General features: G+C 42.6%; 1 long non-coding RNA gene across 9 annotated transcripts in view; it reads right to left on the reverse strand.

The window, feature by feature from the left end:
- The window catches only part of LOC113968447, a 34240-nt gene that overhangs the window by 5165 nt on the left and 1519 nt on the right, over positions 1 to 27556 (reverse strand). For 4 of the 9 annotated variants that reach the window (XR_003534510.1, XR_003534512.1, XR_003534509.1 and 1 more), the window contains exons 3-6: positions 26748 to 26894; positions 15424 to 15559; positions 14427 to 14497; positions 9141 to 9283 (exon numbers count right to left, since the gene is read on the reverse strand). The exons of 1 other annotated variant lie outside the window; for it this stretch is intronic. This is a non-coding gene — a long non-coding RNA (uncharacterized LOC113968447). The remainder of the gene's footprint in view (positions 1 to 9140; positions 9284 to 14426; positions 14498 to 15423; positions 15560 to 26747; positions 26895 to 27556) is intronic. 4 more of the 9 variants (XR_003534506.1, XR_003534507.1, XR_003534511.1 and 1 more) reach the window with 4 other exon arrangements.

Below are 27556 nucleotides of genomic sequence, written 5' to 3' on the forward strand. Positions count from 1 at the left end.
GGCGGCGGCGCGGGGGCCGCACCGGGGGCAGCGCCGTGGCCAGAGCGGGGCTGGCACCGCTCCCGGCCTGGCCCGGGCAGCGGCCCCCTGAACAGCCGGGGGCCTTTAGCAGCTCTTCGTGCCCTCCTGCAGTTTAATTAAAAAACAACGGCCCGATTGGGCAGGTGAATTAAAAATAAAACAGCGCATCACGCAGCCACAGCGCAGGGCCCGCCCGGGGGGCGTGGGGGCTCCCAGGACACACCAGCCGCCCAGGTGGACCCTCTCCCGCCTATCGCATGCTGAGACCCAGCACCCCGTTCACCAGGCACAAGGGATTCTGCTACTTCAGGTAGCATTAAAAAATGACGCCGACTCCAGAAAGGAAATGAAATTGCTTCTTTTAATATTAAACTTGTAATTGTTCCTATTTCTCCTCAATGTTTGATGATGGCAAGCCGAAGCGACTGACAGCCTTTGTGCAATTCTTGGAGGGCGACCGCAGTGCGGCGAGGAGGAGTGAGGATTTCTGAAGGCAGAACGGTGCAGATGAAAGCAAGCCTCAGAACTAACGTGTGTGCTTTATTTTTTAAAGATGGAACAGAGAGGAGGCACAATTACCCCAGATTTAGAAGATGTGAGTTCAAGCCCTGACCTACTGAAGCTTCCCATACCTTAGCTTCTCCTCCCTGTCTTAAAACCAGGGAATAGCTGTTGCCTACCCGGCAGATAATTGCAAGGATAAATATCTTGGAGGCTGGTTGGTGCAACAGAAAAAATGCCTAATATTGTCAACACACGGTATCTCAAATCTGGCCTCCAGTTTGCTTATAGTCAGCAGAAGATAACTGTGATTAATAACAGGGACAGGACTGGAAAGGGGACCAAACGAGGATGAGTGGGTTTCAATAGAAATAGGTTCACCAAGGCAACACCTGGAAAATTTCCTTTATATTGAGGAGGGGAGTGATCATCCACTATCCCTTTGATAAACACAAATATATTTCGGGAAAAAACCCCCAAACAACAAAGCAACAATTGAGTTGTAGAAGCAGCACTAGACAGGTTTAGAAAATCCTCCCAGACAGCATCATTCTCTGTACAAACCAGGGCAGCTTCCCGAGCTCATTAGAGAAGTGTAAGTGGTTCCTGAACTCTGTTCTCCAGTCTGGCCAATCCACCTGTGCTATCTCCTAAGACTGTTGCCAGAACCAAAACACTTATTTGGTCACTGAGATCACTTTTGAAGGGTGGCAGAAGCCTCAGTTTCCTCTATAAGAATGAACAGGCTCAGTTACAATCTATAGCGATTTTGGACTGCCCCAAACAGCTCAAGTTCTTCTCCTAGAATGTAAAACACAGAAGTCCTGGTTCCAAAACATTAATGACTTGAAATAGCTCCTACAAGCGGGCAAAAAAAGTGTAAGAACAGTTACACCGATCGGAGCAAGGGTCCACCCATTTTTTTGGTGCTAGGTTACCTGTCTGGCTCACCTGGAGCAAATTTCATCAGTGGTCATAGTTTCTAGGATCAAGAAAGTCTTCTATAGACTGGAGAACCCATAGCATGGAAATAAGATAATCTAAAGGATTTTGGGAAAAGGGACAAACAGTTGGCTGTAAATTCCCTGAGTGGCTTTATTTCTGGTGTCCACATTTTTAAAAGGACACAGGAAAATTGGAGACAGTGCAGAGTCATAAAAATTATTTGAGGACTGGAATAGCTGCCTCAGAACGAGAGGCTTAAGGAGCTCAATCTGTTTAGTTTATTAAAAAGATCAAGAGATAGCTTGATTACGATGTATAAGTACCTTCAAAGGGAGAAAATACCAGGTCCTAGAGGGCTCTTTAATCCAGCCAAGAAAGGCATAACAAGAACCAATTGCTGGAAGCTGAAGCCAGACCAGCTTAAATTAGAAATCAGGCACAGTTTTATAGTGAGAATGATTAGACATTAAAACCCCTGCCTTATCAAAGGAACGAGGATTCTTCATCTTTTAATATCTCCAAATCAAGACAGGATGCCTTTCAGTAAAGTAAGCTTGAGTTTAAAAAAAAGGCTCAATGCAAGGGTAATTGAGCGATATTTAATGACTTATCATAGGTAAGGAAAGTTCTAACATCTTAATTTGGAATGATGGTTTGAAATTTGGCAGCACGTAACTCTGGCAACAGGTACATGCCGTCTGCACTGTGCAAGGAAATCTGCTGAGACCTGGCTGTGTTCTTTGCCTCGGAGAAAGATCAGATGGCAGGTGCCAATCAGAGACCCAGTAGTGTAAAAACTGACACCACTTTTCCATATTCAGCACATTCTGTGTCCTGTGAAGGCAGAGCCATGATGGTGGCACTATAAACGAGTTTGCTGAAGTCCTGGGCCACGTGTACGAAGCCATAATAAATATAAATTAAAGTTCTGAATGATCAGACTGTGGCTGTAGTTACCAACTACAGCTGAAAACAGGACACCGGCCCGTGGGTGGAACTAGCTGTGTTTGTCCCCTTTGCTGGGGATGGATGTTCCAAGACTTGATGTCTGACTGTCCAAACTAGGCCTAGATGCTCCATGAGAGCAGATGGATACAGGGAACGAGGCTGGACCCAGCAGTGAGACACAGGAACCAGGCAGAGAAGGCAGGATTGATCATGTTATTTAATTACACAGCAGTTATGGATTTGCATAAGGCTAAAATACACCCCAGTGGGTGTGAGGAAGAGTTCGTGCACCTACATGACAACACAGGGAGTTTCCCAGCAGCATCACCCACGGTTTTTACATTACTCTATATCTTTGTCATATTCCCTCTTCAAAGCTCAGTATCAGTCTTTAGGATTCTCACTGTGGAAGATCTTTGTGCCATGGCCATCATCCCCATCCTTCTCTGAACATCTAGATCAGCAGTCTGCAAGTCTCCATAAGTAAAAAAATTTTGAGTGTGCACGCCAATGTACGTATATTTATCTGTAAATTATCTCCATGTACTAATCCATTATGTACTTTATAAAACATACACAAAAATAGACATTTACAAAGGAAAAGGATGAAATAAACACTATTTAATTTTTAAAAATTTATTAGCTGTAAAAATATTAAATATTAAAATATAAGAAAATATTAAAAATTTAAAATATTAACTGTAAAAAAAATAGATTGTCTTATACATCCCACTGTGGAGACCACTGATCTAGATCCACAAGGCACCTACAACTTCTTCTAAACACTTCTGTGCAGGTGCCTCAGATTCCCTGAAGGGAAAGAGGCAAATTACTGAAGGCTGAGCCTTGGTGATGTGACACAAGGGAACTGCCAACACTGGCATTTATAGGGAGCTAAGACGGGGCAAAACCTGACCAACCACCACCATGCAGAACATCTTCAGGAGCTGAACAGTGCAGTCATGTTCTCAGGTAAGGCTCTAAACAAAACCTGCTGTCACGACAGAAGCACTGACCCCAGAGCCTGTGGTGAAGCCAGCTGTGGAGAGAGGCTTAGTAAACTCCAAGGTTCTTTTGTGCTGAGCGTGATATAAGATGTGGAGCAGTGCCAGAGAAACACTTGGTGCTGGATGTCAAACCATCCGTCTGCCTCAGCCCTGGCAGCGGCCAACTCCCAAGCAAGCTGCTGAAGGTGAAAAAGAATGGGACCCCTTCCAAGTCTACCACTTAGGCTTATCACCAGACAGCCAGAGCCAGAGTTCTCTGACGCAGCGCCAGGCAACCAGAATCAACACTCCTGAACTTCTGAAGTGAGCCCTGCAGTCTGGGAGCCCTCCAGGCAGGCACCTGAGAGCTGGACAGTAGAGGGACTTCAAGATGTTCTGTCCTCAGTTTCTCTGAGGAACCCTCTGGTTCTAGGGACACTCACGGGGTGAAGGAGCATGTTACTACACTATTGTTTATAAAGACCCTTTTCTACAAGATTCAGGTGGAACTTAAGCTGAGACAAGCAAGAGCATGACCAAGGCACACTCACTCGGGGACTGCCCACCTGCATTCTCACACCAGGACAGAACCTGCATCTCTGACATTGAGGGAAAATGTTGAAATACATCTGTGTTGTGCCTCCATCTAACAAGTCTGCAATGTTTGTTGGGCATGTGACAATTTCTTTTTCAGGGCTGAACTGTTCTACATCTTCTAATCCAATTTCAGTTGACTCAGTCAATGGACTTTCCATCATTTCCTTCATACTCCCATCACGATGGGTCTCATAAATCTTGCTAATGGAGGATATTACCTGATATCTGAGATACATTTTCCTTCTTGCATTATGATCACAATACATTTCATTTGCATTCTTTAGGCCCTGTCCAAGGCAATTCTTCTCCATGGTTTCTGTTTATGCTCTTCATATGCTTATGGACAAGAACAACACTCTTCATTTATTTTGCCAAGTTAAACACATCTAATTCTTTTCATATTTCTTCATAAATCATTACTTCCAGCCCTTAAATGCAGCTTTACTCGGAAAAATTATTTTAGAAATGACGTTGCCTGGTATCCACACTTACTAATCTCCCAGCAGCTGTTCCATCATTTTTCCAACTGCCAGTGCTTTGCACTAATTTCACAATTTATTTTTTTTGTCTGGGTGCTCTACAGAGAGCATGGGGGAAATCTCAGCTCTGTAGTGTCAACCTTACACATTTGCATTCTTCACATCATTCAGTTCCTTTTGAATTCACTTTTGCCATCTTGCATGCAGAAATTAATACAAAAATCATTGAGAAATTTACATCCAATTTGATAGAATTCTGCAACATTGTCACTCTTTTCAAATGCAATATAATCCTTGATCAGAAGTTATGGATAAAAATATTTTATTTATTTTTGGTGTGACACCTACAATGTATTAGATGTTTTAAAAAAACCTCTTCCTGTAAGTGCAAACCTCATGTTCTTTAATGCAATGCTGGTACCTGAGACTTCCAGTGAAATTTATGTTCCTGTGACTAAGTAGACGTTAATTCCGTTGAAGATTCACCAGCAGAATAAATCCAACCCGGGTGATCCAAACTTACAGAAACAACACACCTTAAACAAGAAGCTATTTTACTACTTTAGGTACCCAGTCATCCACACTTACTAAAAAGACTGGAACAAGCATCCAGGCAGCTCCATCTGGGAGCAGGGGGTACCTCAGCAGAGCTGCACAGTTGGCAAACACACTTCCAAGAGCAGCAGCTTTTTAGGGAATATGCTTCACAGATCATGAGCCAGAAAAATTTGGACAATATTTTACCATGTACTGAAATACTGACTTGAATCCCTTTTCTGAGGGGAGGAAAAGGAGTGCCTTGCATGGGTTCTGCAATTCCTCGCTATCTCAGCAGTTTATTATCCTCCAAATTAATTCTCCAAGTTTTGGGAAAAAAAATTAATTTCTTTAACACTGAGGACACATATTATGGGTAGAACTGGTTTTCTATTTAGATTCATCCTTTCCAAGTGTTCTATTAACATCCCACATTGTGAAATGTCTCCATTACTCACAGATAGCCTTGTGCTGCTGTGTTTTCTCCTTTGTCAAGGCCCATTTATGAGATCAGTTCAGGGCTCATCCATTTCAGATTCCTGGTTGACTCTCTGTTTAGTAATGATTTCTGTAATTTCTCCCCCCCATACACCATAAGTCATTTCTTATTTCGCTTTACAATTTACTCAGCCTTTTTGATTACTGTCCCTCTCTCTACATTGTAAATAATCCTCAATATTCTGATTTTTGCCCTATTTCCTTTCATCATTTCAAGTAAAGGCGCCTTTGTACCATCAAATCTTTGAGCTACATCAATCACCTCTTGTGCCTTGTATCTTCCTTTATCAGATGAATTAGTTGTGATGTGCTTATGATATATTTAAATCCTTGCCTGTTTTTCTCTCTACTTGTGTTTGTTTTCTTTTTAGATATTTCTTGCACCCATTTCTCTGTCACTAGTTGCTTAGTTTCTTGAAATTTATCAGACTTTTTAACAATCTTGTCTTTCCTGTTATGTGCAACTTCCTCACACACAGCAAATTCACGAATTTATTGTGTTCAAAGCTGACGTAGAGCTGCTCTTCCCCTGCTCAGACCCCACCCAGCTCAGACAGAGCTGCAGCTCTGACAGGGAAGTTCTCCCTCTTTTTGTTCCCTTTCACAAATCTCCGAGCCAAGGAGATCAGTGATGTTCTATTTCCATGTTATTGTTCTGAGCAATTACTCCAAAGATCCTACTGATACAGATTTGAAAGAGCGAGAAAAACAAGAAATTCTCTTTAATTACCAAGGACAAAATGAATACTGACACTTCAGCTGAGGATGAAAAGGATTGTTTCATGTTCCACCTCAAATTCCTCATCAGACATTGAAGTTTCCACTAAATTCTAAGGAAATCAGGGCTGAGAAGGGTCTGCTCTGCTTCTGATCATCTTAAACATGGTTTGTCTGTCACCACGCAGTGAAATGTGTGCCCTGTGCTTCCAGGGATTCCTCAGGAATGTGCTATCATATCTTATCAACACACGGTACTTATCAAGTGTTGATGCAAAAAGCCCGAAGGAACACGTGTAAACTGACTTCAGAAGAAGAAAACATGAGGAAGACCCGAGGGAGTTTAATATAGACACCAGGAGTAAAATTTGGTATTAGAAACACTCCTGTAATGCTGAAGGTATCCCAGTGACCAACAAAAAACCCCGTGCACTTGGAGAGGGACAAAAGAGCATCAAGGCAATGCAGGGCAGACTCTGAAGAGGACTCTGCCAGAAGACTGAGCAAGTCAGAAAATAGTGTCAGGTGAATTGGTACCTTTGGTTCCATTTGTCAGAAATACGGCACTGCAGCACATCGGGATGGCAAGAGCAGGTGAGAGCAGGGATTGGGAGGATAAACAGTTGCAGTGCCACACTCCCTTGTACTCGTGCACTCAGGGTGGTGTTTTTAACAACATATGCATGAGGTATTTTGAGTCATAGACAGACAGCGTTTATTAGCTGATTAAAACCAAAACACTTTTGCAAATTTAAATAAATTATAAAGCTTAAAAGAAAAAGAAAGGTTGAAGTTATTTATGATGCCGAGTAACCAGCTCTCACCCTGCTCACTGCTGAGCGCTGCCCAGGGAGGATGATTGTAGGTTTTGGCAGGCTCTGAACTCACATAGGAAGACACAAAAAGCCAGTTAAGGGCTCCTCAGGAACATTCTAACTGTTTTTCAAAGACTCAAAAAAAAAGAAAAAAGAAGAAAACAGAAAACTCTACCAGCTGAAACTGGTATATGTAAAAAAAGAGAACAGGACCCTCCAAGAAGTGGGCTATATATTTCCCACAGTAAAATCTGTGCATGGGGAGCAAAGCTATAATAAAAAAAAAGCATCCAAATTGCAGTTTATTGTGCCTCAATGATCTCCAGAGGAAATCTGCTTAGTCTGCAACCCAGAGGAGGATTTTCCCACCTTCTAGCTATGAAAATCTGAAACTAATTCTGTGTTCTCTGGCCACTCATAATACAGGCTCTACAATCAAAACATGATTAACAACACTGCTGCTGCTAATGAATAAGACAGAAAAGAATCTACCTCACTCTTATCTAATGTTAATTTTCCAAGAAGAAGGGGAAAGAGAAAGGCAAGGATGACAAAGTAATATTTTGAGGTCAAAGCAGGCAATTGCAATTCCATTCCATAAGGCCATCACTTTCTGAGTAGAATGAGCTGTGATTAGCAAAGGAACCTTACTAGGGGAAAAAAAAGGTCCATCCACCTTTCAGACTTTCCTGGTTCTGAACTTGACAAACAGATATTACCAACAGCTGCATGCTGGCTGAAGAACCTTTCCCAGCTGGATCCATGAACAAATCGTCACAGGCAGCCCAACACATAGAAACACCTTTGAAAATATTCCCTATTCATGCTCAGACCATTTTTTTCTAAACATAATAGCGGTTACAGGAAATTATAGACTCTTTCCCCATTTTTCCCATGACTTCTTCCTCAGTTCTGTCTACAAGTCCAAACTCTCCTGTCCCCCCAAAATCTAAAACAGAAAGCAAAGTATGTTTCCCTCCTCCTCTCCACCAGATCAGCACAAGCTATTCTCAACATCAGGTCAATAGCAACAAAATGGGGAGAAAGCTTTTCAATATTAATTTTTTAAGTTAGTCCAATTAAAGATAACACCTTCAATCTCCCTTATGCTGCATTTTCCAAACATTTTAAAACATTGGATACAAAATGCTGATCATGAAAGAAGCTGAAAGCTAGCTGCTGAGCTCTGCCAGGAGGAAAAACTTTGTCCCTAGGGAACTGGCCAGCAATCGGCCACGTGATCCAGCAAGTTACACCAACCTCTGTCCTACTCCAAGGGCTTGCTTTAATCCAATTGTTTAGATACAGCTTGACATTATTATCCCAGATCTCATTACCACATTGCAGAGAACAGTCTGTAAGTCCTGAATTGAGAATAAAGCAGGCTGCAAAATACACTGTTTTATTCCTGGCTACACCAAAAAACCTCTGCTAACAGCAACCCATCTTTGCTTGGAGCAAGGGGTGGACAAACATGATGGAAAAAGCAATGTCAATGTAATATCAAGAAACAACCAAAAAAGGAAAGTCCAAAGCTCCTCTCTTCCCCTCAATGTTTTAGGTGTAGTTTGGAAACACCCACACTTTCACAGGAAAGACAGGGCAGGTGCCAAACCCTGGTCAGAGACCCACCTGTGCCAGGAAAAAACTAATGTGCCCTCCACCTCCAATGGGCTCTTAATCAATTATGTGTTGTACCCAGGTTATCAAATTACATTTTTCACTCTTGAAGCACTGTCCAGAACTATCTTCCATCTCTTCAGTTTGAGGGACCAGTGCAGTATTCTCTCTTCCTGAATAATGGAAGAGTTGAGTTGGACTGAAATTTAGCAGGGCAGCAGAAGATGGCACCAAAATCTGAGTGCATTAGTACCTGTGCACACTATTGCTTGGAATTACCATTTCATGTGATGGTTTCTCACCATCTGACTTTCAGGCCACGGAAAGTGTGGCACAAAAATGCATTTATGATTTTGGCCTTTGCAACGAATTCCATAAATTTTACTAGATGTTGTTAAAAAGTATTTCCCTTTCTTTTTGTAAACCAACTGTCCTCAGTTGGTTCCTGCACTAGAAAAAGCAGAAACAGCAGTTACCTGTTCACATTCCTCATGTGCCACAACCTGCTCTCCCTGTGCCACTGACGCAGGCACTTTTCCCTGCGCTCGATGTTATTGGCTGGAGCGCGTCAGCAACTTCCAGTTCCACTCTGCAAAAACACTGATAAAAACTTGGGACTCTGAGGATGAGAAGAAGAAAAGAAGATAAATATACACACACAAAATAAACAGTGGGAGTAATTGCTTGTAAGGCTGCTAGTGCTTCAAACTCTCTTGATTTTGAGGGCTGCTATTATGATAAAACTTGGTTATAGTCCTCTGGAAAGTGGCAACAGACTGTCATGATATCCAACATGGAAACTGATGTTATTGCATGGCATCCAAGCAGCTCCACCAACCCAGACCAGTGTTCCTTCATTGCTGAAGCAGTGATTTAGCTCCCAGCATCATACTCAGTCAATTATTTCCACTTCCTCTTTAATACATCAAATTTTTTGTATTTGTTTAAATTCTAGGCAGCAAGAATGAGAAATCTTGTCATCTTCTTCCTGAAGAGCCTCACATACTGAGCACTGCTAAATATTTGGGAAGATAATGACAGAGCTGCTCTAAAGGAGTCATGCATTCTAGAAAATAAAAACCCATACATCTCTTGTCTCTTTTGTCAATGTGAAAGGTGAGCCACGTAAAACATGGAATGGTAAAACACTGAGGAAAGACAGAAGACATGCCCATGTCAATTTAGGTGTAAGGTTATCCCATTTCCTCTCATTTCTGAGGATGTGACATGCTTAGTTTTTCAGAAAGATGTGCAAGAGACCAAAGTAAAGGTTATTGGATCATGCTGGCCTGAAATCTAGGAAAAAAGCTACCTAACTGTTAGCTTTACACACAGGTATTTTTGGATTTGACTCTGCTGGGGACTCAGACACAAGCTGGAAAGCTCAGATGCCCATCACTGGCCATCAGAACATTCAACCTTTGCAGCCAAGTTTACAGGGATGTCCCACAGCACCACCAGCACTTTGGCCAGTGAAAAGGGCACGACTTCCAAGTCACACCCTCCTTTGAGACCATACTCAAACAGGGCTGCACAGGATCCCACAGAGGCTCAGTAAAGCTATGGATCAGGAGGGCCAGAACATGGAATTTTCCACCCCAGAAGCAGCGTGAATGGCTGGGTGAAGACTTCTGTATGCAGAGATCAAGTGGGGACACCTCCCTCACCACCAAAATGGTGCTGCACACCAGAGTATCCCATTAGCCCTCCCAGATGGGAAAATACTTTTTTTTCCTCAATAAAAGAACAGAGATCATTGATTTTTCTGTTTATAGAGAGCAGGTAAAAAGAACTCAGGCAAAGTCCTTCTCCAGTACTTGTTTGAGATAGAGTGTGTGACTGGGTTTTTATATCTGAAACAATTGCATCTCAAACTATGAAGCCTGAGTGTTCTCCAGCTCACACCCATGACAGTGCAGCACCTGCGGCAGGGGGGATTCTGAGGGACAGAAACTTCTTTTCTGGAGGAGGAAGGTGGCTGGCACCTGACACAACTGGCCTTCAACTGAAAGGAAGAGGCTGCAAGGCTTTAATACATTATCTGATTTACACTATTATTCATAATGCCAAAATATTTGAAGTACAAAAAAAGTATTATTTCAGCTCTTTCTTGGATGCACATTGTAGCACACTCAATGACCACCTTATCCCTTTGCAAAGGGTGGCACAGACACTTCATAAATGTTTACTCCAGGATTAAAATATTTTTGGTTCAGTTTGCATATGACTCGCTAGCAGGCTCCCAGCTTCGTCTGGATTATTTGTTACATTTATTGAAAAGTACACATGTACACATACTAAATTCACTTTAAAAGGAAGGATCCTGGAAGACTGCTCTTCAGTAAACAGGAATGCCAATATCCTCCATGCTAACAGCCTTGACTGAAGCAGTTTACTTAAGAGGAGGAATTAACTCCAGGGCAGTTATTCTGCTGAATGTCAATAGACAGCAGCACTGAGAAAACCTTTTTTTTTCTGTTGGTTTGGGAAAAGGAATCTTTGAAAGTAGAAAACAGCAGAGAATAAAACCAAACACAGCAGTTATCAATGGATGAATTCTAATATCAATTATTAAAGATAATTCTAATATTTGTCTCCCAGAATATGGACTTTTCACAGAAGAAACAGAACAGGAACATACACCCCAGACCCAGCATCCTCTCCCCTACTCAGTGCAGTCAGTGGGACAGGACACACTCTTCAGGCTGAGCAAGTTTCCACTGAGGCGTTTTTCTGTCAGCATATTGTCCAACAGGGAAAGGTGTGGGGTGGGGGAAGGCCCACAAGCATTTCCTCCTCTCAGATTATCTCAGACATTTCATTTTGCAGACATATCATGATGAAAGTGTTCAGCCTCGAGGTGGGACACCCCGCGTGGCAGAGCCATGACGGTGACCATGGCCATCTGCCATGGAATTTGCTGTGTGCTCCCTGTAACACCCTTGGCACAGGAAAGGATCCGTAAATGTGGGGAAAGTGCTCTGGGGTTCCCTGGCAGCTGTAAGGGGCAGCAGAACAGGATCCCAGGGCACATGGACACAATGATCATAAACACGGACGTCTAAGTAGTAAAAATATTCTGAACAACTTCAGCTAAATATTTCAGTGTAACATTTACAATGCTGTCTGCTAAGTTAGAGCTCCTGCATAGAGTACTCTGCTCTTTAATGTGTATTTCCAGATTAACTTAATATTAATTTCCCATTGAGTTTTCAATCAAACTGTGGGACTCCACTTCTTTCCCATTTGTATTTTGGTGAAGTATTTTGAACCCCCTACTGTGTTATCTGGTTCCATCTGTTGATGTTTCTTTCCTTACCACCTCATCCCTCCAAGCTTGCCAGCATTCCTCCCTTGCCATCCCATGTTAATCAGTCCCTTATCCTCACTGCCACCCCATGTCTGTCTATGCTGAAGAAAGGAAGAAATGGGACTATTGAGGCAGCAGGGAGACATGGAAAGAGCCTGCAGATACTGAGAAGGTTGTGACAGAGAGTGAAAACCTTTCCCCATGTTCATGGAACACAAAAAAGTAGAAGTACATATGAACTGTAGTAAGGGAGATTTAGACTAAGTAAAGGAAAAACCTAGTCTCAAATAGAAAATATAATTAAGCACTGGAATACATTTCCATAAGGATATCAATTGTCTCCAGAGATGGAGGAACCTTTCATGGTCCTTTCCAGCCCTAAATCCAGTGATAAATCCTTGACATCCCTTTCCCCTACCTTTCAGACTGTTCTTCTCTGTTACTTTGCAAGATAACCAAGTTTGATTTTTTCATTTAACAAATGGTGTAGGGTTACTAAATCTTTTGGTATAAGAAATTGCTTGTCTAAGGCATACTAGTGATCCATAAAGGCTGACAGCCTGTCTGCAAGGGCTGCCAGCAGCAGTGTGGAGAGAAGAAACTTTGCTGGAGAGACTTGCAGAATAATCTGTTTCCATGTGCCCTCCTGGTCTCCAGCCATTAGAGTCAGGAGGAATGGCAAACTTCACAAAACTCTTTCAAAGGAAATCATCAGAACTTAAGATTTTTCTTGCTATAGCTCTGAATCTTACCGTATTCTTCAGCTGCAAAAAATAATCCTAAAGGCTAATTTTAAATTAGGGGAGAAAAAGATTTCAGTTTATTAGTTTTGGTCTTGAGTTTTGAGTTGTATCAAGCGTTTTTCTACTTGTTGATGTAACAAATACCAAATAGAAGTCTCTTTCATATATTGTATTTTTGTGCACTGACAATGCTTCAGGCAAGCTGCAGTTGTTTTGGCAGCTTACAGAATGATTTATCTGCAAAGAGAATTCTCCCATTCAATGGGACATAGAGAGGTTCTACTGCAAATTCTGTTAAAGGAATTGCAGGATAAGCAATGGAGATCAGTATCTGATCCAAGATTTCAGCACCGTGGTGGTTAAAACAGTGAGAGAAAAACAATGTTGTTTGGCACTTAGAAACCTGTTTCTAATCAGCTGAGCTACTCCTATGGGGTCAAATAAAAATGATTAGCTTATTAAAAGCATAGCTTTGCTATTTAATAAGCAAAAATGATTGAAAATTCTGTTCCAGATCCTGATAATTTTAGTGTTTCTAGTTAAGCCTACAAAATTGCATTCATTATTAGTGTCTAGATTCATTAACAATTCAATTTATAGATATTAATGCTTATAATGCATGCTTCACTTGCCAAAACTTGAAGAGAAATTGTTTCAATTAGCTTTCATGGATCATGGATCCTACCGGCTGGGTATTTTTAGACAAAAGATACAAACACATCCCCAAGCAATGCTAATGCACAGCTGGAATCCGTATGGAAGGTCAGCTAACGGTTTAAAAGGAAAACCAGTAAATGAATTTTACACAGAACAGTGAGACAGGAACAGAACCAATCAAAGATTTGCAGGTCACACCTCTCCCCTCAAAAACGCCCCAATTCTCTGGGCTTTGTGCAGGATTTTTAAAAATAAGTGAGCCCATGAAGATATAAGCTGGTGACCGGATTAAAGGATGCTTGCCAGGCTGTGACGACGCGTGCCAGGTATGCACGGGCCCAAGGCAAACTGCTCCCTTCTCATTCAAACTACTTAATTAAAGTCAGCAATGAAGCATCAATGTAGCCAAGGACAGAACTGTGATCAACATTTTATCTTTTTCCTTTAGGTCTGTTAGACTCAGGGAGAACAACCCAAAATCTACACAAACAAATCTGTGCTACACCTGCAAACTACAACCCCACAAGAGGACAGAACGGAACACCCCGCTGAGCTGGCCAGGTGCAGGTTCAGGGGCGAGGTGCCCACGGCTATTCCTGTGAGAACAGGAGGCCTGGGGGTAGCAAAGCTGTCCCCAGTGTCACACGGACACTGCAGCAGCAGGAGCTGAGCCCTGCGAGGCTCTGAGCCATGCATGATCCAGGGGAAGCACACAGCCTCAGGACCAGCGAGTTCAGCTGAGCACTGAGAGGACACATAGGATCGATTGGGTCCACAGCCTCGAATCCATTAATATAAAAAAGTTACTAGAAGAAGTTGGTCTTTGATGTTGCCAGTAATCCATTCCCTTCTTTCTCCTCTGCTGAACATTCAAAACACCAGTTGGACAGTGGTGGGATTTTAATGCAGCTACTACATGGGCAGTATCCTGAGGTACATCAGGTGTCTCTAAAGGCAGCGCAAGTCCCGCAGACCAAGAGCTGTTCCTGCTTCCTGAGCACAGGGTTACCTGGGACATCAGTGTCAGCCCAGACGAAGCCCTCAGTCCACACCTGCTCACAGCACCACGGCTTCTCTCCCATCTGCACATCTGCCTCTGAGATTCAAAGAAAAAAAGGTGTTTCTGCAAACAAATAACTTCAGTTTGTGGCCCTCCTTGCTGAGAACAAGGTAAACTAAATTCCAGGAATATCAAAGACACTCAGTATTTATCCAAACAGCCTAACCAACCATTCCTTCATAAAGCTTGTCTTTGTTTCAGAAGTGTCTAGACTATACAGATCAATTAAGTTATTTCTTTTGAGCTGGCTTCTTTTCGGAGAGCAGCACTCTGAAGAGTGCTGACCACAGAGGTGTCTCACAGGCATCTCGCTGCTGGGCTTGAGCACATCTCTCTCATGTTTATTTGTAGGGCAGAAGTCAGGCCCACACTAAATTCTTTGCCAGTGACGTGAGAGCATGTGCTCAGCTGGAACTTCTCTGCAGAGAAAAGCAATTAAGAAAAAGATTTAGAGGAGTACCATCAGCCCTGAAGTTGGCTGGAGCCTGCTCTGCAGAGCAGCAGTGTTAGCACAGACCCACTGCTGATCGAGGCAGCTTCGTAGCCAGTGAGCTCAGAGGTACATCTTGCTAAATAAACACTTCTGTGAAGTTAGGACTTAAGTCAGGATTAACCTTGTTATAACTCAGTGAAGGCAAACCCAAATGATCCATCTTCCGGTTTGACTTTACCCTAAATTTGGTACCAGAAAATAGATTGGTGCTCCATTCAGGCTTATACTTTGGCAAAGTAGGCAGGATGAAGAAGCCCCATGGCCACTTGTACTTACACCCAGGCTATTGCAGGCCTCAGAATTAAAATAGAAAAGTCATCTAAACAACTCTTTTTAATTATGTGATGTGTCTTCACCTGCACGAAGCAATAAGGAACATAAACTCACAGACCTTAACCTGCACTACCCATGTTCCCAAATTCATTAATTCAAGATTACAGGTTGAACAGTATTTAAAAAGAATCAACTCATTAAATAAGAGAAATGCCTCACAAACCTATCAGCAATGCAGTGGCAACGGGAGCCTGACTGCCAGCAGCTGTGGTCAGCAATGAGGTCATTAGCAAACACTGCAGTGCTGGTCAAGACCATCACTCATTTGGTTTTGAAAGCCCACAGAGGTCTGACTTGCTCTGCCATGGAAAAGAGAGAGCAAACAGATTCCAGTTATGAGAAGATCCTGTTTATCACCTCTCCCACTTCCTGCAAACATGCTTCTAGACCTCTTCTACCAGCCTCTGAACATCCTGGTTCTTCCTCTGACTGTGCAGAGTCACAGAACAGCCCAGGCTGGAAGGGACCTTGAAAGATCATTTGTCCAATCTCTCATGGGAAAAGGGGCCCAGATGAGATTCTAACATTCTGTTCGGAAGCATCTCCAGTGGTAGATCCACATCCCTGGGGATTTCCTGTCCCTACTTCTAAGGACACCCACATCTGAACTCTAACAGTGAGCAGATAAAGACTGAAACCTGGCACGTTATGACTAGCTCCCATATGTAGGGTTTTGAACATCTATGGCACAAGACTGAGCCCACCTGGAAATTGAGTAAATGCATAAATAGGCTTAGAAAGGAAAAGAACTCTCTAGTTCTGGGTTTTGTTTAGGTTCAGCATTTTAACAGTTTTATTGGTTTTTCGTCCATAGGGTGCTGATTTGTGTTCTTTAATCCTGCACTTGGAAATCGGTCTGGAATCTGATACTACTACAGCTCAGTGTGAGACACTGTGCAAGCTTCAAGTCCCCTTAATGTCCGGCTGCAAGTTTCTCCTTGGGGTGTCTGCAGATTTATTTGTATTTATCATCTCCAAAGAGATAGCAGTGACAGACAACCTTGGGACACTTGTATCTGTACCCATCTCTGACACAAGACAGGTAAATGGTTAAAAATATAATAGATTTAAACAGGCAGAAAGGTCAGATTTCCAATTACAGAGCTAGAAACAAGATTAAAAATAATTAAAAATTGCATACATTATGTTTTAAAAAAAGATTTTCTCTTCAGTGTATCTTGGAGAATGCCTCTGTGTTTTACAGGCTACAGGACTTGCAGACTGAGCCCAGATTAACCCCCGTTTTCCATGTGGCCATTTCAGACCCTAAGTGTTTTAGCACTATCTGGGAGGAGGGACGTGAATTTCTCTCAGTTCTTATTTTTCTGACTATTTTTTTTCCTCCAAACACTTGAATGATTCATTAAAGTGAAGTTATTTTTGGCAAAGAGCACTTTTCACCAAGAATTGTTTAAACGTTTTTCTTGAACAGTTTCCTTTTGTCCTTTTTTAATTCAGTGATTGGTTTTACAACCATAAAACTTCTGCAGGTCTAAATCTAGGGTGACATATTCCTCCCTCCTTTAACAAATTCCACCCATTTAACAATAACTAAGTTAATTTTTGCATTTTATATTTTGCAGGAAGAAACAGGGCAGTGGTTAGAGGCAGGAGGTTGACATGGTGAGAGGATGATGGAAAAGGAACAGCAGAGATGCATTAGGCACAGAGGGAACACAGGCAGGACACAGGTGAGACCAACAGAAGAAAATGTTAATGGGCACAAGCAAACATAAACACTCTCTTTAATTTTCTCTACCACCAGACAAGTTTGCTCATTTCTTCCTGGAAGCTTTCAGCTTTCCATTGTGCTGCCCGTTGTGCCAACGCTTCCTCAAACTGATCTTTGGGTCACTGTCCCTTCTCAGGGGTCTGCAGCACTCATGGCTCCCATGAGGATGACAGGGATCAGCCAAAGGAGGAATTGCAGCTGGGTGTGTTGTCACCACGTGACAGCAGCAGCGCACACATGAGTTGCAAATATGACTTGAGATGTTGGGTATTTGGCAAAACACTCAGAAACTGCTCCCAGCAGCTGCGAGGGCCCTCTCTGCAGAAAGCAAGTCCATCTCTCCTTGGACTGATGGACAAGGAGGCTCCAGAACATGAGACAAAATAGGTGATGAAAATGAATGGGAAAAGGAGGAGATGGTTCTGGAAAAGGTCCCAAGAGTGTCAGATAAGCTGTTATGAGACAGGAGAGTTATTGTGGTTGGGAGTTACTCATAACTTCATATCTGAGCCTCAGGTTCTTCCGTCCCTTAAGAGAATTCCTGTGGTAAGCTTGGCAGGTCCCATACCCATATTTTGTGCATTTTGGAAAACAGAGTGGGATGCTCCAAATACCCTCAGGGGAAAAAAACAGAGTGGGGTGCTCCAAATATCACCACAGGAAAGATTGATTTTGGTTTAAAAAAAAAAAATTGGTTTGTAAGATTTCCATCTTAGCAAAGCTTTGATTCTGACACAATCAGAAATCCCAAGTTTTACCTTGTCGAAAAGACTGGAAATTTACAGCTTGCAGGGAACAAAAAAAAAAAAAAAAAAGACAGCTATTTGTGGCAGGAATGCCTGCCTGGTTTAACCCCCCTCTGCCCTCCTCTCACCCGCCCAGCCCCGAACTTGGGGCAGACTCCATGCTGGTATTTGAACTCAGCCAAAGGAAGCCACTTCCTCATTAAGACATACCCAAGTATGGCAATAACGTGGAGAGCCAAAAGTAGTAACAGATTTATTATTACCACTGTGTGGAAATAAAATAGGTTTTTTTCCCTGTTACTCAATCCAGTTAATTATCCATGCAAAGCAAAGTTATTCCTGGCAGCCACAGAGGCAGAGCTGACTTGGTAATGCTGGGGGTGGAATGGTTGTTATGCAGGAGGAGAAACTAAATAGTTCAGTAAATTAGCCCAAATAGATCCACACTGGTATTGGCCTCTAGAGATTCAAAATACCAAATTCAATGCTTTTAGGCTTATCAGACTTTTTATTTAATAGAAAAATGTCTGATCTGGGACTGCATCATATCCCAAAGACTCTACAAAGAGGTAATTTTTCAGTGTGCCCTGAGGGTAACAGGAAGAATTACAGAAAGCTTCAAACCATCCAGCTCCCACAAGCATCCTGCATCCTGGACTTTCACTGGACCAACAAAGCACAGCCAACAAGGAATGTTGGTCATTCCTGAATACTTGGATGGGTGTTACAAAGCACAGCACTAAATGCTTCAAGGGCCCAAGTTCTCCTGGAAAAGCACACTCTGATTTCACTGTGGGGAGCCCCAGGCTGAGACTGCAGCACCGTATTTGTGTCACCGGCCCCAGCACAGCTCAGCCTGAAGCACTCTGTACCCTGGCTCCTGGAGCATTCTGGAGGCACTCTGCTTACTCTTGAAGCTCATTTGCCCTAAGTGTCCCCACAGTCACCCACAGTCAGGTTTTGCCTTGTGAGAAAAAACAAACAGCAAAAAAACAAACACCAAACACACAATGCCACATTCCCTTTGACAGTTGGAGGGAAGCCATCAAAATGAAGCCAAAGAGTGGGAAAAAACCCAAACCTCCAGAAAGCAAGAGCTGAAAGTGAAGAAAACCACAGAATTTATTCAAAGTATTTATTTGAACTGTCCACAGGCACAGTGATTGTACAAACATGGAACAACGGGAACACAAATGAACACTATGGGAAAAGAAACCCCTGACATTTTTACTGCAGTAAGGACAGACCACCAAGAACAGCCTGACTCAAACACAAAGCATCAGTTCCCACACCAGAGCTGTTTGTGTTGGCTCCAGCAGCCAGGTCCAACCAGAACAGTAAGAACATGCATTCTGCTGATGTTTGAATAACCCCTGCCAACAAATTGATCCCTCAGCAGCCAGGCAGTAGGATATGGGTTCAAATAAATAAATAAGTGTGAGAGAGCAAGAAAGTAATGGGAAAAGACACCCAGTGCTCCTCTTCCAGCATCAGTGTTCAGTAGGAGCTGAATAACTAGAGTTCAGTAGAATAAATAAAAACATGGTAAATTTGTAATTGTTTATAGTTGCTTTAAACCGCCATGCCCCAAAATAGCCTATTTCCTGAAGAAATTTCATCCTTTCACTCTTTTCAGCCCTTTACAGACTCTTAATACTAAATGGGACTCTGTACCTTTAATTGTCATTTTCCATCTTGCACAAGAAACCTTTTCCACAGCACAGTCTATTTTTAAGTTATAAAACACCCAACTATTTTCTTTTTCCCACAGATGAGAACATTAAAACATTGACATTTTAATCTGTTCTATACAAGAGTGAGTTGTGTCAGCACAGTGCTTCCAGCTACAACAACAGAAAACCCAAGTTTAATTAAAGACAGAGTGGAGAAGCTGCTTGGTGATGTCTGAACCAGAGATGCAAGGCAGACCCTCGCTCACCATTTTGGGCTCAGGTTCCTCCTTGGACAACTACTGAGCAGGCAAAAGATGATAGAAAAGGAAGGGGAGGGAGGAGAAGAAACAAATCTATTTTCTCAGTTAGGAGATGTGAAAGGCAAGACCACATACCTGAGACTTACATACATTACAAATTTTACCCAGAAAACAGTAACAGCATGGCACAAACAGTCCTAACACAAATGTGCAGCGGAGGCCACTCACAGCCACACGGGCTGGGGCTGAAAAACACGCACCTGTAAGGCTCACACCCACGCGTGCTTAGCCTGCACCTGCTAATAAACAGTTCCCAAATAAACTGTTACGGCAGCAGTCCTTGCACACTTCTGCTGCCCAGTCAGGAACCTAACTTTTCTGTTTCAGTCTTAGAAGTGGTATAAAAATGACTGCAGACTTGTTATGCACCTGGCACCTTCCAGGAGCCCTCAGCTGGGTGAGAATTCTCCTTCCAAACTGCAAACGTGGTGACCCTGCAGCTTTTCTTCTCACTAGTAAAGTCCCAAACCCTGAGCCAGCCCCTAAGGTTTCGTTACATCACCCAAACAGAGGGGCTGTGTCATATTATTTGTGTAATAATGAACATGTCAAAAACACTACAAACAGGAAGATCAAGGGAGTAAGAAAAAGCATTTTCTGCAGTAGAAGTGAGACATATTTCTAATGAGTTCTCTTTATTAGCATTTCACATCCAAAGTTTCTCTCCAAGTACCTAGAAGTCTTAGTAATGTGCCCCTTGATTTTCTTTAAATATGTCAGTCCATAACCTTATCACTCACTGGCTGGAGAGGAATATTGTTGTGTTTGATCCTGCTCTCTCACAGCTTCAGTTCCAATGTAAAAGGCCAGTTCAGGCTAGCTGATATCCCTAAGGCAGGGGACAAGGCAAAGGGAATAAAGAGTGTTGTGTAAATAAGAATTAAATGGAAACTGGAGGTGGAAAAAAGAGTAAAAAATAGAAGAAAAACACAGTAACACAGTTACCAATTGCAGATCCCAAGCTTTGGAAGATGCAGCTGCGAGTGCTGCATTCCCATCAGATAGCACTACCTCTCCTGTTCATATAAGTACCAACCACCAGCACAGGCACCTGTAGTACCTGATGAACAGGAAGCATTAAATACCTGTTCATGGGGGACCTTTGTTGACAGCCTGGAGGTGATTGATACTCCTGCCTTTCTCAGCAGGTGGGCACGTGCCACTGTTCCCATTTCCGGGCATGCCTGTATATGTGTCAGCTTCACAGTTTTTCCTGTGCCATATTCTAAACTCAACACTTGTGAGTGTGAATTATGAAGAAGTTTCCAAGAGTGCTTCCTCCATCCGCTTCCAAAAGAGAAAAAAAAAAAATAAAGTCTGCGAATCCAAGCAGAGCCTTTGGGAGCCCTTTCAGTGGATCAGAAGCAGGATTTCACCAGGCAGCTGTAGCTCATTAGATCTGCCACAGAGCGTGAAAGCCACTTGCCAATAGTGTCGGAGACTATTCCTCATGTCAGTCTCCAAGAGGACAGCCCTGACAAAGCCCGAGGGAAGCACACTGGGCTGGGCTCCGAGGGAACAGCCGGGCACACAGCCGGACGCTCCGCGCTGAAGATGGGGTTGAGCTGTGGGGGCAGAGCGATGGCCCAGCTTTCACCTCTGGGCATCGGGGCTTCCTCTACACCACAAATGGAGAAGCTCTCTTGGAAATAAAACCAAGCTGGCCATGGGCTTGATAACCATGCACCTGGCACAAGCTATTTTCCAATAGCAAGTTTGTGCACCCCTTTGAGGCTTGTTAATCTGCAGTTAACAGCAAAATAAAATAATTCTGGGACCAGTCAAATCAAAAGGATCTCTCACAATCCAGCATTCAGGTTAATTAGGACTACTAAGGCGCTGCTCCAAAATAAATACAAGATTAAAGCAAACAAAGAGGGAGTCTGGAAAATACTATTTTTGTTCCTGTCATTTAATGTCTGCATAAATAGTAACAAAAATAAGCGGTTTTAACCACAGTACATAACTGGATGGGATTAGATCCTCTGAATACTGGGCTGGTAGATGTTGCAGCTCTGGGCACAGCATTAGGGTTCAAATACAACACTGTCCCCTTTAGCTGGTTGCAATAATGTAACGCACTCTAATAACTGTTCTCTTCTGCCTTCACTTCCCTCTTCCCTTTTGATGCCTGTAGCAGCACTGTGGACAGTTTAGCACCAGCCCCAGTCCCAGGCAGGCTGGTCACACAACATGGCACAGCACCATTGCTCACGGAACAGAAATGTGCTGAGGCCTTCACCACCGCATACCATAACCTCTAAGTATCCAGTTCCACCCCGAGTACCCCAGCTCTGACATCCTGTCTGCAACAGTGGCTGGGAAGAGTTGTCAGAAATCCAGGAGATGAACGAGCAATGATTTATCCATTAGTGTCTGTTATTTAAACAAACATCACCCCACCCAAGCCTCCTGACGTTGGTGCAGACTCTGAAGCAATGAAGGGACTTCACAGAAAGCATTCTCTCCACATCCCCGAGAATCAATAATCCACTTGTGCAGTTCACTTGGATTCTATTTTTAAAACTGTTTTTACAGATTACCAGACACAACAGTTTTCTTTCCTAACATACACCTTACTTAGAGAAGTGCTTGCAGAAAGTAGGAAAAAAGCATTATGACTATACAGCAAATAGCACCAACTAATCAAATTATATACTTAATAACTCCTTAGCATTCCAGAGAAGCAGTGGATTATATTTGACAGAGGAGATGTACTGCAAGAAGAGCAATCTGGTGCTGAGAGCAGAGCTGGCCTTTCTGCAGTGCTTTGCTGTCAGTGGGATATGCTCTATGCCAATGGCAGCACAGCCACGGACCTGGTTGTCACAGCTGAGAAGCATTAGTGTCCTCCTGGCACAGGAAAGTATTTTAGGAAAACCTTCAAGAGTCTGATGTCATGTAAGATACCCTAAATGACCCTATAGACACTTCATTAAAAAGCCAAACTCTACAGCACAGAAACAAGTAGGACTGATGCTCTTGTACTACTGCATATCAAAGAGAATCCTCTCCAAGCAGGTACCAGAAAAAAGACATTCAATAGCAAATTTTATGAGAGAAGGATAAAAACCAGGTAGTTCAACAGTTCCTGAAATCCCAGTGGTGGTCAATAAATCGACTTGTGCTTCACATTATATGAAGAGGCTGTACTTAGCAAATCACTGTGTAAGCTGCCTCAATAACAGCACTCCTGCTATCAAGTTTACTTGCAATGAGTCCAACAAAGAAATTAATTTCTTAGATGACAAGAAAAGGTTATCTAGAACGGGGAAAACACAGGAGACAAAGATTTCCACTAATAAAACAAATATCAGACTCTGAGCTGAATTTGAACCTATCCTTTTTTTCCTCTGAAAGATTTGAAATCCCTGTAGCCCAAACACTAGAGCTACAAAGAAAACATCCTACAACCTGCCCTGCTAAAAATACAAGAGCAGAATGAGCCAGAGCTCTTTTCAGCACGTGAGTAACTCCCTCAGCCACATGCACGCTGCTCCTCGGGCAAGGCCCAGAATGAGGAAATGTACTGCAACCCAAGTTCCAGACTTAAAAGCAAACCTCACTTTGAGCTACTAGTTGATTTACTGTCCAAAAACTTCAGTACAATATAATTTCAGAATTCAGGACATGCCCTTTTCACAAGTACAAAGGTGTTTCTCATGACTCCAAAAAGTAACAAAACACACACCTTCCTAGTCTGATCTTACTGATTTTATTGATCTGTTTATTCCCATCTTATTTTATAATTATCAATTTTTTCATAAATATTTCCACAAACAGGCACCACTTTCCTCTATGCCCCCCTTTTTTCCTCTCACTATAATACACAGCCTGCAGTTATTGCTCTCATTTCATTCTCTTCACACTTTTCTACGCACATCAAGTGAGCAAACTGACCTGGTTTATCCACATGCCCACAGGAAGTCAGCCACAAACATGAGACACAGAGGTTTCATTTTGAAAAAGTCATTATAAAAAAAAAAAAGGCAGATTCCCTGTTTCTGCTGCCCAAAGATCTGCTCCCACCAGTTCTTACAGCAATTCAATCCATCTGACATCCAAGAACTCTATGATCACATCACACAACTGGCCTCTATGCTGAATGGCTCGGCGGCAATACTGCACTCACAGGACCAACTTCTACAGATTTGGGGTTAGTTGTAAAAGTTTGTTGAATTTCCCTATTTCATGGCTGCAAAGATTAACACCAAATTTTAATCAATTATAAGCCAAACCCATGTAGTTCACCTGAAATAATAACCCAAAGAGATTTAGACCCTCAGCTTCTATCCCACCTTGATCTAATCCTGGCTGCCCAAACCAGTGCCAAAGGCCTTCGAGGTCACAATCACCTGTTTAGTGCCATCGCAGGCAGTTGAGCAGGGGACCTCTAGGAACCACCGTCCTGAGAAAGGATTCCTGCAAGCTGAAGTCCCACAGGAAACCATGACTGCTAGGACATTTATAACTTGAGTGGCTTGAACTAGGTCAGATGGGAAAGGGTTAAGATTTAGGTTTTGATTTCCATGGTGATTAGAAGAAAGAGCTTGTCTGAGGAGCTGTTTGGACCATTAATGCTCCTTTTTAGCATCCTTTGGAAAACACAGGCTATTTGAGAGGGCAGAGGGAAACAATAAGAGGTTGTGTTTTTTTTAAATCTGGTGACTTGAGTAGCTATAATCTTGTCTGTGTGACACTGATCTCAAAGCAACAGAACAGCCAATAAAAGACCCTGGCTAGAACAAAATGGAGAGGATAATATAACATTAACGACATAAGTTTACAGAAAATATATTCTTGCACTAGCATGATTTTAATTAAAAGTTTATTGCTAATTAATAGCACAGATATAGCAGGTTTTTGTAAGGCAGTTGACTTGATGCAAAATGACATTTGATTAAGAAACTCAAAATCAACATGACACATCAAGTGGGGTAGAGACTGATAGGCCCCAGAATGTAATTGCAGATGAGGCCAAACACTAAATAAATGTTTCCAGCTTATATCAATTAAATATCAACACAAAAGAGAACGGTTTCTTTTATCCCACCCTCAAGAGATGACCTTATGTTATGCAGCAGTTTTGTCTGTACTCTGGAAAAAAGCACAAGATGATTACTGAACAAATTTACAGATTAGAGTCATGAAAACAAGGATCAGTGGTAGAGAGCCATTTAGTTTGCCAGGTAAAGAAGAGTGGAGAAAAGATCACTGTTTTTAATATAGCTAAATGTAAGAAAACATGCCTAAGCCTCACTTCCAGGCTGGCAGCCTCTCTTGAAAGCAGGTAATCTGAAAGGTCACTGTAGAAAAACATTTGTAAGGAGCTTCAGGGAGATACTGTGGGTAAATAGGACCATGGAGATAATTTTGCTTTCAAATTTCCTCCAAAGCTAAAACTACACAAGCGAGGCTTTGGAAAACAGTCGACAGCAGCTGGTGACAGAAACTCACACATTAGAAAAGCAAAACCAACACCTCCCCTCGGAAGCTGCCAAAAGTTTGATTGAAACAGAGGTAAGGAAGCATTTGGGCATCTCATGCGTTCCTTGAAGGTCAAATTGGACAAAACTGAGGTATTTGAGAGACAATTAGGAAGGAAATATGATGGATGGCAACTCTACTGACAGGTCTCTGAGGAACATCCTCATGTGCCAATAACTAACATTCGAGCTCTCCTGCTTCTTCCTTTCATACCCTGTCTTTGCAGATCATGCAGAGCATTAATATTTCCTTTTCCTGAAGGAACTCTCATATCTTGAAAAGCTAAACTTAAAGGGAGCTACTCACACCTGGTGCAACTAAACATTTTGCTTTCTTCAGCAATGAAATCCCACTACGTGTCACAGCTTTTTTCTGAGGTGTAGAAATGCCAGGTAATGCTGTGATCTCACTCACCTGTTACAAAACCTCTTAGCAAGCACTCTGAGATTCCCCCAGCCACTGAGAGTCCCACAACCAGACATGACACATAGCAAATGTGCCCAGAACATCTGCTGCTTTGTTCTGGCCATGAATATATAGAAAGGAGAGGAAGAAAAAGCCTGCAGAACAATTTATTCTGGATTTCTTTACATCAAAACTCACACGTCACGCTCCTTCAGGTAATCCCTCCCCCTTTATATAAAGTTGTATTTAGATCATCACATGCAGCTGAACGACTCAAAGCCTGAAACACAAAAGCTCAAGGAACATAAGAAGTGCACGAGGACACGTAAGGAGCACGACAGAGCTGAGGAATTACAGCCCTACCTCCCGATTCCCAGCCCGGGGTTCTTGGGTTCCCACCTGACAGCACCTGTCAGCCACAGCCGTGTGGAACAGCCCAGCTGTGATTCTGGCCTCGACCAAGCCAGGTACAACACCTCTTCAGCAGCTGTGATTAATCAAGAACTCTAACACAAGCTCTTTTAACCACACTAAGGGGAGATTTCTGCCACAAGAAGTATTACACTACAGAACCAGCTTAGACAGCTCCAAGCCAAGTTTCTCCCAGCAGAGCCCACCTGTCCACAAGCCAGGACACAGCTGCAATGGAGACACTTGTGGTTTCCCTACCTGCCACCTGCCTGCCTCCACCATCAATGTACAGCTTCAAAGGGACACTCAAAAGAAAGCTGGAGGAACAGAGAGGAATCAATGGCAAAACAAAACCAAAAAGCTTTCAAGTGTTTTGGGACTGTAGAAATGAGGGGGTTGTATTTTTAGCCTGCATACAGGCAGCTCAAGGTGCTTTTTCTTTGTCCCCATGACAGTAGGTAAGTGAATACACCTGCCTTGCCTCACTCCCTGCTGATGGTAAACACGAGGTCTTGCATTCAGGTTACAACATGGAGTTACTTCAGAGCAGCCCTGTGCCAAAATAGCACATTTCTGAGGGATGCAAAGGTATTCAATAAAAAGCTTTTAAAGGCATATTTTTAAACTTGCAGCAGGAAAGCTTTTCTGTGTCAAGACAGTAATTCTTTTAGCAGCATTGATCAAAATGTCATTCTTTTATGAGTGTACAATACCTTTTAATGGCATACAACAAGCCATTAGGGTTCTACACCTCCGTGCAGCACACAGCTTACTGGAAAATCAGGAACACTGGCCAAGAGACAGCCACTGGGTTTTATGCCTATATAAAGGCAGAGTTTCTTCCATTCTCCCCAGCTCTGCTACACCCAAATAGTACAAGTGAAGTGACCCAAAAATTAAGCCAAACTTCTCATCACTTCTACAAGAGCTATTTTCCCCACACATTTCCCCCAAGAAATACCTCTCATAAACACAACAAATATTCTGGCTTTCCAAAGTGGGATTCTATCACCAAGATCTGATCTGGCTCTTTGTTTTCCACACCAGGGATCACACTTACTCCAAATCAGCACTGACTGAGAAATGAGAGGGGGATGAATTGCACAAAACGGGTTTGATTTTCAGAAATGGGAAGAAGTGCCACCTGCCCTTAGCTAACACTGAGGCCTGGTCAGAATCCATCTACAAGTCATCCAATTCTTTTCAAGTGCTCCAACCCTTCAAAGGGTGACAGCACTGGTGATTGCATTTGCTCTGCTTGAATGGAAGACCAGCATGGGCTTTCTGGATGCATTCAGCACTTTACAGCCTGATTTTAGTTACAAATATCAACAGGAAAGGAAATGCTTTCTGTCAACCTACCTTCAAGTCTTTTCCCATCAAGGATAAGAGAATATTTATGGGATTTAATCATTACTGTTAACTGAGCAGTGGCAGCAGTAAAAGAGCTTTAATTCACTATCTGAAATTCTAAGGGATAATAGCAAGGTCTTCTCAGCTACTTCTGAAAGTGTAAAGCCAT

Source organism: Neopelma chrysocephalum, unplaced genomic scaffold, assembly GCF_003984885.1.
Source record: "Neopelma chrysocephalum unplaced genomic scaffold, ASM398488v2 Primary Assembly neopelma1_68, whole genome shotgun sequence".
NCBI lineage: Eukaryota > Metazoa > Chordata > Aves > Passeriformes > Pipridae > Neopelma > Neopelma chrysocephalum.